This window comes from Castor canadensis, chromosome 14 (assembly GCF_047511655.1).
Source record: "Castor canadensis chromosome 14, mCasCan1.hap1v2, whole genome shotgun sequence".
In the NCBI taxonomy this organism is placed as follows: domain Eukaryota; kingdom Metazoa; phylum Chordata; class Mammalia; order Rodentia; family Castoridae; genus Castor; species Castor canadensis.
Genome location: NC_133399.1, coordinates 88318471 through 88330639, shown reverse-complemented (window position 1 = coordinate 88330639; position 12169 = coordinate 88318471). Strand labels below are relative to the sequence as shown.

At 37.0% G+C, this 12169-nt stretch overlaps 1 pseudogene; it reads right to left on the bottom strand.

The window, feature by feature from the left end:
* Positions 1–854: 854 nt before the first annotated feature.
* On the bottom strand, positions 855–1535 carry LOC109679043 (peroxiredoxin-6-like; annotated as a pseudogene).
* Positions 1536–12169: the final 10634 nt, after the last annotated feature.

The following is a 12169-nucleotide window of genomic DNA, read 5'->3' as shown; positions in this document are numbered from 1 at the left end:
GAACTTTAAGTTTTGTTCTTCAAAATAAGATTTTTTTTTCATTTTCTAGGTAGTATATTTGCCAGATTCTTTTAAAATTAGCATATACTAGTTGTACAGAGGGGACATATTGTGACATTTACACGTGTACTTCCAATATATCTTAATCAGATTCCCCCCTCTGTTGTTCTCCCTCATCCCCCTTCTTAGAACAATTTCAGTAAGTTTCATTGTTCTATTTTCATACACTAATACAAAATACATCCACCATATTCATCCTCTTTCATCCTCTCCTTTTGCCCTCCCCTGCACCCTTGGACTGGACCTGTTTTACTCTCCTGTCCTTCATTTTTTAAAAGTGTATATTGATTGTTCAATAGGGTTTCACCTTGATATTTCTGACATGTATATATTGTGCTTTAATCAGATTAATTTCACCTATTACTTACTCTTTCTCTATCACCCTCTCCCCTATTGTTCAATAGCTTACAGTGCATTGTATTATATTATCAAAGAGAGGACATGATTAGGACAACTACAAAAATAGATAATCTTTTTATGATGGAGTGAAATGAGCTTCCTCGACCAGCAACTGGTACTAATTTTTTATCATAAATTCCTTAGAGATTCAACAAGATTTGAGTCTCAAATATAGAATAGAATATACTTCAAGGAGATCTAGCCAGCAGAGAGTGCTGAGATATAGGAATGGACTAGAAAGCTGGCAAAGGCACAGACTAAGGACTCTCAAGAAAGTATTAGTGCCATTTCCACTTAATAAGCAACTTAAGGACCTTGGCTGTGATTTCAGCAGGGTGTTTCTATGGAACTGCTGCAGGGAAACACTGGCAGCTGGCATGTCAGGCCCACTGTGCTTAGCCAGCAACTGCATCCCAACTTCTGGAGAGACTTAACGAAGTGTAGCCTGGGTGTTTCCTGCCAGATGGGAGCTCTTTGGTGAAGACTCCTTTAGAGAAAAGTGTTTTGGCTTACTCTTCCGAGATGGTTGGAAGAACCATCATATTTTCTCTATCCTTCCAATCAAAGGGTAGCAACCCTTTTCTCTGCTCTCATATGGAGAGAGAGAATTACTCTGAGTCTCTCATCAAACTTCCTGCTAGTGGTAGCTGGGAGAAGGATAGAGAACTTCAGTTTCTTATCAGGGCTGAAAACGAGCACCTCCTGGCTGTCACAGACATGCTCTTTTCATCTTTCTCTGACGTGTCCAGCCTGCTTAATAGGATGGCAAGGGCCCAGTTCTTACGATCAATGCTAGGAAAGGTAACTTTTTTGTGAGCTCATCACCATGGTGAATAATGACGTCCTTGCTGAAGGCAAGATGGTCCTCAACACAGTCTATTGAAAAGACGATCAACTCGGCAAACTTGGGTGCCAGTTTTGCAGCTCTGCCAAGCTCTGTGGTACACACTGGGGTAAATAAAGGCCCATGGGCACAAGAGGAGAATGCCTTATGAGTCTCCCAGAATGTTGTAGGAAAGGATGTGACTGATGGTGGTACTGGGGTCTTTGTCTATGAGAAGGAGCCCTCTGGACATGGTGATGTGAGGGAACCAGGGGGCTCAACTACCTTGTATGTTTTTCTGTACAGGAAAAAAAATCTCATTTGTGTATATTTTTGGAGAATCAAATTGCATTTATATTAACAGGAGGATGCTTGATATCTTTTAAATTGAGTCATGTCAGTGAAGAGTAAGGGTTATCTCCATTTGTACAACTTCACTTTTGTTTTGAAATGTTCAAACTTTAGAGTGTTACTAGGTTTAGTTTTATTTATTTTTATCTTTTGTTGTTAATATTATAAATGTTTTCTTTTCTTTTTAAAAATTTTTAGAAGCATTGGGATTTGGACTCAGGTCCTCACACTTGCTAGGCAGGTGCTCTTACTGCTTGAGCCACTCAATGTGGATCTCAATTATGAGAGCTATTACCTCATCAATGGATTAACCATTGATGAATTCTTAGCTGGATGGACTATTGGGAGGTGGTGGAAACTGTAGAAGGTTAGATCTTGTTGGAAAAGTAGGTCACTGGGTCTCTCTTATTCCCTCCTGATTGCCATGAGGTGAGTCCCTTTGCTCTGGCACCACATTTCTTGCCACGATGTTCAGCCTTGCCTCAGTGCCTCAGGGTCAAAGAGACCATGGACTGAAATCTTTGAAACTGTGAGCCAATAAATCTTTCCTCCTTTAAGTAAATTTTTTTCAGGTATTTTATTACCATGACGAAAAGCTGACTAATACCATATGCAAATAGAGATAATTATACTTTCTTTTCTAGTGCTTCATTTTTTTTGGTGAGGTGTTGGGGATAGAACCCAGGGCCTTGAGGATGCTAGGCAAACAGCACTTTACTGTCGAATTATGTTCTCAATCTTCTCATCTTTTTCTAATTATTTTCTCTCATTTCACTGCATTAACAAATAAGTTTAATTCTGTGTTGGACAGTAAAGGTAGAGTAACAGCATCCTTGCTTTGAACTGGATTTTTACTGGAAAACTTCTTGCATTTATCACTAAGTAATATGCCAGCTTTAGCATTGTAGTAAACATATTTCATCAATTTAAAGAACCTCTTCCTGCCCCACCCCCATTTCCCATTTATTATCTTCTCACAAATGAGTTTTGAATTTTGTTGAAGTGTATTTCAGCATTTTTTTGGCAATAGGTAATTTTTCTTTAGATCTTCAAAAATGGTGGTGATACTAATGCATTTCCTAATATTGAACCACATTTGCATTCATGTAATAAACCCTATGTTGTCACGATATATTAATTTTTTAAATGTGATGTTAGATTTTGTTTTCTAATACTTCATCTACAATTTTTTGCTTCAATATCCTGAAGTGAAATTAGCCTGTGTTTTTCCTGGCTCTTTCATTTTATTAGGTTTATGTGTCAATGGTATATTTTCTTTATAATAAATTTTTTGGAGGTGTCTTCTTTGTGAAGCTTAGAAAAATTTAAGTAGCATTGAATTATCTAGTCTTTGAAGGTTTGGCTGAATATTCCCATGGAACCATCTACTCAGGGAAATTTTTGAGGGCTAGTCTCTACTTCTATGAAATGTGATACTTTTTGGGATTTTTTGCCTGTTTTCTGTTTTGAGAGATCTGTATTAGAATCTGTGGTGGAATAATAAGGCTCCCATGTCCATGACCTGTGAATGTGGTAGGTTGCAGGCAAAAAGGACTTTGCAGATGTGACTAAGGTTAAGGGCCTTGTGATAGTGAGATTGTTTTGGACTCTCAAATCCCAGAGTGTTTAAAAGCAGTAACTGTTTCCTTCTGGGCCAAAGAGATGCAAGGCAAAAGGGACTTGACCTGCTCCCATGTTTGCTGGCTTGGAAGAAGAGGCTATGAGCCAAGGAATATAAGTTTCTACTAGAAGCTGGTGGAGGCCTCAGCTGATAGCAGGAAAGAAAACAGGGACAGCCACAGGGAAACAAATTCTGCCAACAATACCATGAACAGGGAACATTCTCCTCCAGAAACTTCAGGAAGGAAAGCAGTCTGCAGACACCATGATTTCCATTCACAGACCCATACTGTATTGCTAACCTATAGAACATAAAACTCATTATAGTGAATTTGTGTTGTTTTAAGGCAGTAAGTTTGTGATAATTTTTAATGGCAATGATAGAAAATTTGTACCTATCTGGACAGGTAGAAGAAAATTTGAAAAGTGTGTTTTCCTAGGAAAATGCTCTTTTACCTATATTTTCAAATTTATTTTTATAGAATTATGCAGTATGCCTTTAGGATTGCAAAGTTTTATTTATTTTAGTCTCTATTTTCCTTTTGTTATTTATTATTTTGTGTATTTGTACTTACTCTCTTTTTCAATTAAGTTAGCTAATTTTTTGTTTATGGTCAACTTTAGGTCATCTGAAATGGCCACTTTTTTGTGGTATTAGGATTTGAACTCAGGGCTTCATGTTTGGTAGGCAGGCACTCTACCACTTGAACCATTCTGCCGTCCCTGTTTTGCATTGAGTATTTTCGAGACAGGGTCTTGAGAACTATTTGCCCAGGGCTGGCTTTGAACCATGATCCTCCTGATCTCTGCTTCCTGAGTAGCTAGGATTATAGGAGTGAGCCACTGGTGCCTGGCAAAAGGCCACATCTTTATCTGAGCTCTGGTGCTATTCTCCCAGTGATATTTTGAAGGTGACTTGGGCTACTCTTGTCTCTTGCCAAATCTGCCCTCAAACGAACACCATATAATTCTCTTAAACTAATCTGTCTTGAAGACCTGGTAAACTTGGCAAGAAAAAGCCACCTCTCTGATGTTCTTACTCCCCTGATCCCAATTACTTTCATTCATAGGCTCTGTCCACATGTGACTTGTATTTAAAGGGATTATGGTCTGCAGTTAATCAAATAGTGGGCCATACGGTAAGGATCACCAGCTTTCTAGCCTGTGATGTCTGAATCCTTGATGATCAATAACCACTGAACTAATATCTCATATTTTAAGTTTTGTTAAGGTAGTTCAACTTCTACACACCAAACTGTGTTTGTAGAGTATGTCATCTGTTAAAAGGTAAAGAATAAAATGACATAGACTTTAAAAAGGCAGAAGTAGATTTGTTTTTCATGTAATAACCAGCCATAAGCAGGCCAGGAGTGTAACACAGTGGTTCTGTTGTTTTTTGTTGCTGTGTAATACTCCAGTGAGGTTGCTCTTCTGCACAGCTGCATGTGGCTCGCAGCACTACCATGTTTCAGGCTCAGAGGTTGCCCCTACTGCCTCTGCTCATAGTGACGTGGGAGAAGCTAGGCACATCCTGTATCCTCGTGTTCCTACTTGTCAAAAGAGACAGGAAAACACATTTGTTCTCTGTGCCCACTCATTCAGATAAAGTCAGAACTAATCTTAAAAACAGAATGGGTAGTGAGGCCAACTGTTTGTATATGCCACGTCCCTTTTATATGATTCTTTCTTTTTTCCTTTAAAAATAGGATTGGGCAGGGATATTGCTCAGTGACAGAGTGCTTGCCTAGCATGTACAGGGCCCCAGCTTCAAACTCTGGTTCTGGAAAAAGAAAAAATAGGATATTTTTCTTTGGGTTTAAGTGCTTCAATTTTTAAAAATCACAATAAGAATTCATATTGGGAGAAATTTAAACTAGTATATTCTTTCTATAATTTTTAGTTTTTTTCCCCTCCAGATAAAATAGCTCTTTCATTGTATATTTCATATGTAATAATGGTCATTGTTTTAAAAAGTCAGCCAATAAAAGAGAAATGAAATATCCAATATTTTTGTACATTGAGAAAAAAATCACTAACATTTTGATGACTATCTCTCACATACTTTTTAGAAACATACCCATCAACTCCTTTTTCCAAAAACTTTGTCTGAGTATGATCATACAATAATGTCACCTCCACTGCACAAACTTGTACAAAACTGCATTTTTTTGTTTTTTCACTTAAGGTCTCTTCTCTGCCCACCGAGTAATCCTGTATATTAATATTCAGTGTACATCTAGGCAACCTTTAAATGGTGATCATATAGTTATATTTATAGGTAAATTTACACACGAATACACCTATCGACACGCATATATAAATCATATATGCTTTCAATTATTTTGGTGCTGTTAGGTTTAATGAAATGGAATGACATCATATATATGTTTCTGCCTCTTATCTTCCTTTCTTAACAGTATATTATAAAATCCTTTTAACTACTGAATATAGGTTAAAATTATTCTTTGCAACTGCTATGTGTTATTTCATGCTATGGATTACCACAGCTTAGGCAATTTTTTACCCATTTGTTGACTGTCATTTCCCCCTCTTTTTTGCTCTAGCCCTAAAAATCTGCCCTAACCATTCTCATACACAAGAGCCTTATTTCCATTAACTAATTCCCAGTAATGAGGATGCTGTTTTGAAGAGTGAGCATATTTTAAATTTTAACAGATATTGCCAGATTACTTTCCCAAAGGCAATAATTTCTATTTCTTCCAGCAGCACATGAGATATACTTTCCCATATCTGCATTGGAAATGTGTATTATTGCCCTTTAAATTCTTACCAGCATCATATTTGTAGCAATATTTCGTTATTGCTATAATTTTTCATTCTATGATTTCAGTGTTTGCATATAAATGCATATATGTATATAGACACACATACATATATGTACATGATATTTTTAAGAGTATTTGAAAGCATCAAAAACCCATGACATTTTTAGTATTTCACTGATATACAGCATAGTATGAATTTGTACAGGCCACATCAACTATTTGAAAAACAAAAAATTCTATGTATGCTATAGTTAGGATCTGAAATGTTTCCTAAAGACTCCTGTGTTAAAGGCTTGTTTCCTAGCATGGCACTATTGGATGGGCAGGAACCTTTAAGAGATGAGGCCTAGTGGAGGGGTCTTAGGTCACTGGGGTGTGCCCTTCAAGGGAGCTGTGGAACTTTGGTTGGTTTCTCACTTTCTTTCTCTCTTTAAAATGGGAGGGCTGAAAATGATCAAAGCATGTTATATGTGTGTATGAAAATATTACAATGAAACTCATTATTTTATATGATTAACAGATGCTAATGAACAAGGGTTTATTTATTTATTTATTTATTTGTGCTAGGGATCAAAGCCAGGCCCTTGCACTTGCTAGGCAAGAACTTTACCCTTGAGCTACATCCCTAACCCTCTCTCTCTGTTTTGCTCCCCAGATGCCATGAGGCCAGCAGCTTCCTCTAACCTGTGTTCCCACCATGAAGTACTGTCTCACCACAGGCACAAAGTAACAAGGCTAACTCATCACAAACTAAACCTCGAAAACTGTGAGCCAAAATAAACCTTCCCTTTTTGTAAGTCTATTATCTCATGTATGTTGTTACAGTAATGGAAACCTGCCTAACACAATGTATAATTTTCATTTATTTATTTTTTGTGGTATGAAATGATCCTCTAAGTTCTGTTTTTATTTTCAGAAGCAACTCTAAAATTTAAATACCCTAATTAACTGGTTGTTTATTATTGTTTAGATGACTAAATAGTGGGCAAATTTCTACTGCCAGGGAAGAGTTTATTATGTATCTCGTTACTTCAAAAGTAAACATATGTCTAGCTTTTGCAGTGTTTAACAATGCTTGGTTTATTTTTAGTCTAAAGTGTTTTGATCACCAAGTTAGAAGAAGGTTGGTTATAAATTTCTAGATCTATATGAGTCTGTTAAGGGTAAATGCCATTGCCCATTCCATGAGGCTGTGGTTCTGTCCTGCACATGTGGAATGGGTAGACCAATTGACCTCAAGATGATGAGAACTATTTTTGTCATAATTCATATTAATATTAGTCTCAGTGTAATGACAACATCTTGGCCAGGCATTATGACTAATGCCTGTAATCCCAGGTACTGAAGAGACAAAGAACAGGAGGATTGAGGTTCAGTACAGCCCTGTCAAAAAGTTAACATCTGTACAAAAAAGGTGGGATTGGTGGTATATACCTATAATCCTAGCTACTGGGTGTCACAGGTAGGAAGATTATGGTCCAAGGCTAATCCAGGCAAAAATGTGAGACCTTAGCTGAGAAAATAACAAAAGCAAAAAGAGCTTTAGGCATGGATCAAGTGGTAGAGTGCTTGCCTTGCAAGTATAAGGCTCTGAGTTCAAACCCTAGTACCACTAGGAAAAATATGAAGACATCATCTTTAATTAGGTGAACCACTGAAACCATCAATTATGCTAACATAATTGACTGTGTTGAGCACCAAAACCAATCTTCCCTAGGACAAAAATCTTGGGGATAGTGTTTAGAGAAAACAGCTGTGTCAGAGCAGGCATTTTTTTCAAATAAGATTATTATTCTACATATTATATATCTATTCTGTTTAGCCTAAAATCTTACAGAACTATTTGTTAGTTCTGAAATATCACTGCTTTATTTACCTATGTCAGCCCTAACTTTTAATATCTATTCAGATATCCATCCTATTTTTTACATAAGCACTACATGTTTATTTTGTGTTCACAACTAGAAGCATTTTATTTTCTATAAACAAAGACAAAACCTTATCTAATTCCTCTTAGAAATTCAGAGAGCATGACTGCCATAGTTGTTTATAGTTGACACACATAATGTGGACACCAAATTCAAATACATGTATTTGATTGTCATTGGTAATTTCTCCCCTTTTATCAAGTTCCTTTTAAATCTTTAGGGGTCTGGGGTCTGCTGTATGAACTATCTGAGGAGGGCTAGGTGAATTTTTTAAAGGTAAAGATATACAAAATTTTAGCCACTAGTTTTTGTGTGATAGAGACAAAAACTGTGATATAAATTTGGTTATCCTCGTGGCATTTTAAACAAACAAAAAAGTTAAACTGTCTATAAAGAAACTGCATTTTATAAGTTTTATTATTAAATCCACCCCCACTTTGCTGACTAATAAAATGGAAAATGTGTGCTTTTATAGGTTTATAAAAAGGCAAACTATAGTTTCATGAAAAATATCTTGCACCGATTGAATACAGGTGGCTACTTGTTTAGACTTTGAAGATGTAAAAGCTTAGTATAGATGTCTGAAAAAGGTAATATGGCACAATAAAAAAAAATCTTCCTTTCTCTGCTCATCAATCCTTTGGGTATTCCATGTCAAATAAACGCTACAACAATTTATAGTAAAAGTACACAGTGGAAGTGCCAACATTGACACTTCTTAGGACTGGATGCCTGCCAGCTATTTCACACCAATATTTAATGTGAACCAAAATGTCTTTTCCACTGGAAGTGTGAGAAGGAGCTTGCCTTCCTATATTTGGCAACATGCTTATGTGAAGTATAAAGTCAAATGCCCGTGATGTTCTCCTTATTTCAACTATGATAAATTGTGTTCATTTGTTTAAGTACATGTGGCAGCTTTAGTGTTCCAACTATAAATTTTGGTTAACTTCTATTGACATGCTGTATTAAACTTAAGAAAAACAAATTACACTTCACCCGTTTTAATTGACTAAATGTGTCAAAAACACAGTAAGTATAACATAAAAGGTCAGAGCCTTAGTCTACCCTGTAATGGGTGTCATGGCAGGGATCCAACTTTTCTTGTACATTTCATTTTTCATGAAGTTTTAGGACAAGGCACACGTTTAACATTCACTTCCACTTCTCATTTGTACTTCAAAGTTTATCATAGGCTGTGTTACCAGCAAGAACATTTTCTCTTATGCTATTTAAAGTTCCCTTTGCACTGACGTCTGCGCCCAGAAAATACCGATGTTCTCCTGTAAACAAGGCCTTGGGAATGGATTTTGGCATTCCAAGGAATGAAATGCTGATGCAGAAGGATACCTACAGATCACTGTAGCACTCCTCAGAAAAGATCTGGCTTACGTATCTAGTTCTGTCTTCCATGACTGGACAAGCCACTCTGAGGTAAGGAGTTGGATGAAACTTGGCACACTGGCCTCCCTTGGGATCTGAGGAGTTACTGGTTTTAATTCTTGTGCTCTGTGCCCAATAGTTTATTTAAATCTCTATTCTTTCAGGTATTTAGTAGCTCAACACCTGATGATCAAATACTATTAAGTAAACTCTTGCTCACCTGCTGCCTCTTTCTTTTGTCTTTTTTTTTTTCCCCTTCTGGTGGTATTTCCTAGTGTTGTGTCTTTTGATCTCCTTTCGCAAAACTAACTCCTTTACAAGTGCTCAAGAATTAGCTTCCAGTGTGAATTTGTGTGTGAAAAAACTCAAAATAGAGCAAGTGTTTGCAAAGTGTTATGTTTTGTGTTGGAGGAAATAGGGATTATAAATCAGTTTATCCCATTTTCATCACCACTTACAAGAATCTCATTCCTTAGTACATGCTTTGCCAACAAGAAATCAGTGTTGAAGGACTATCAATGCTTACTCTGCTGTGATGAATTTCAGGGAGAGAATAACGGTACTCCAAGAACCTCAGAGACTTGTTGGTGGAACCTAAACAAGGGGTTGAATCTTCCTTAAAGAAAGGAAGACACCACCTTCCCACACCCACCCTGGAGTACTCATATCATGAGGGGTCTCTGAGAGTGAGGCTAGTTCCATAAAGGGTCAGATAGCGAAACTTCCAGGCTTTGAAGTCCAGATGGCCTCTGTCATGACTACTCAACTCTCCTGCTGACAGCACAGACATTGACATCATGTAAACAAATGCGTGTGGCTATGTTCCAATAAATATGGACAATGAAATTTGAATATCATATAAGTTTCATGTGTCATGAAATAATCCTCTTTTGATTTTTCTCAACCATTTAAAAATATAAACACTATTCAAAAACAGTTGGCAGGATGGTTTTGACCCAAGGTTGCCAACCAGTACTCTAAGCTACTACAGTATTAATCCCTAAAAGACCCAAGAAATTTAGAGTAGAGAAAATTTCATTTAAAATAATGTTATTCGATTCTTCTTTTACATGTAACATTCTCTTACATACAAATGTAGTTTCTCTTCCTTCTCTCACGTTTTGGTCAGGTCATAAATGTGTTGGCATTTGAAATTTAGTCTTATGGAATTCAGTGTAATAAACACCATTTTTGTCCTGTACCCACAATTTCCACACATGTCCACTCTAGTGCTTGCTGCAGCAGACCTGGGAGACTCTGCCTAGGGTTTTCTCTAAACCTGAAGTGATTGTTTTTGGTCTATGGGTCTGGCATGTTGGAAGGGCTGTGGCATTTAGGTCCCTTGGAAGTTGCCCTTTGTAAATGATGCATAAAAGTGGAGGGTACGTATTATCAGAAATCAGGTGCTACATAGTATTCCTGAGTTCCTCAGTGGGATTGAAACTCCAGTTAACCACAGCCATAACTTGCTGTGGCCTCTATTGGCCTTCTTTCTTTCTGTTTCAGTTTCCTACTTCTCTGTTGGTGCTGCCCAAGATCACCTCCCAATCACTCATGTGCCAGATTCTTGAAAGATCTTGTAATCTTAAATGCAAAAACAGTCTTTTGTAAATAATGAATACTGCTTGCCTAAGTTGTAAATTTTAAATCCTGGCTTCCTTCTTTTATACCTAGGGAGAGCTTGCCATCTCTCCTTTGCACACAGGGTAATTTTTCTCTTCCCTTCTTGTCAGCTAAAAAGAAAGTGTCACAGATATTGACATGCTGCATGACATTCCAAAAAATGATATGACATCTCCATCCAGAACACACTGATTGTTGTACTCTGTACACAGCACAAGAAAATAGGTCTCAGGAGACATTCCTCATCTCATCCATCCTGTAAACATATCAAACGATATCTTCACACAGCTCATTTTCTCTTTTCCATTGTGAAGTGTAGAGTTTGGATGGATTAAAATAAAATGGCCTTTTTGAAAAACCAAATTTTTGATGGATTTCACTCTGTAGCTAGTCCACTACAGATTTGCTATGGCTCCCTGCACTCTGGCCTATCGGCTCACTTTTCTTTCACATCACTTATGCTTCATGGTGCTGGAACCAGTCATTCCAAAACATATTTTAAAAAAATTGGAGCAGTTTTAGAAAGCAGTTAAAAGTTTTCACTTGCTTTCTATCCCTACATTCTCCTTTCATAAGTAGGAAGCACATACATACTTTTCTAACATTCTTCCTACAGATTCATGTTTTTCAAAAGTATAACCACTACATTAACTTGCAGTGTGAATGGAAAAGAAACAGCAGTGACTATAACAGTTTTTAGGGTAAAATTTTCTTGAGGAATGAGATACAAAGTGGGTAAAAGCAAGGAAATGACTCTAGCATTCTTTTTATAGCAGCAAAGAGGGTGATGATAGTGGTGGAGCAATTGAGGGTGGTGAATACTGGGTTGATCAGATTGAAGGGTGATGCACACCTCACACCACACTCACTGGAATAGGAAAAATTATGTATCATCCAAAAGCTTGTATTTTAATAGAAAAGTCTACAATCACTTGGAACTGAAATGTCAGATGCTAAGGAGTGCATGTTTGAATAAAGAATTACCATCATATTAATGACTAATCCCAATGATAGTTTAATCAATGTTTCCTTGGATCAAAAATATGTTAGCTAGTTTGGCACAGAGAATGAGGTGAAAGGCTAAGGTGAGAATGAGCAAGACCTAAGGTGGTCCAGAAATGACCCTGCTACAGGTCATATTTACCTGCTTCTAAATGAAATGGATGCATTCATATAACTTTTTTTAAAACTTTTTT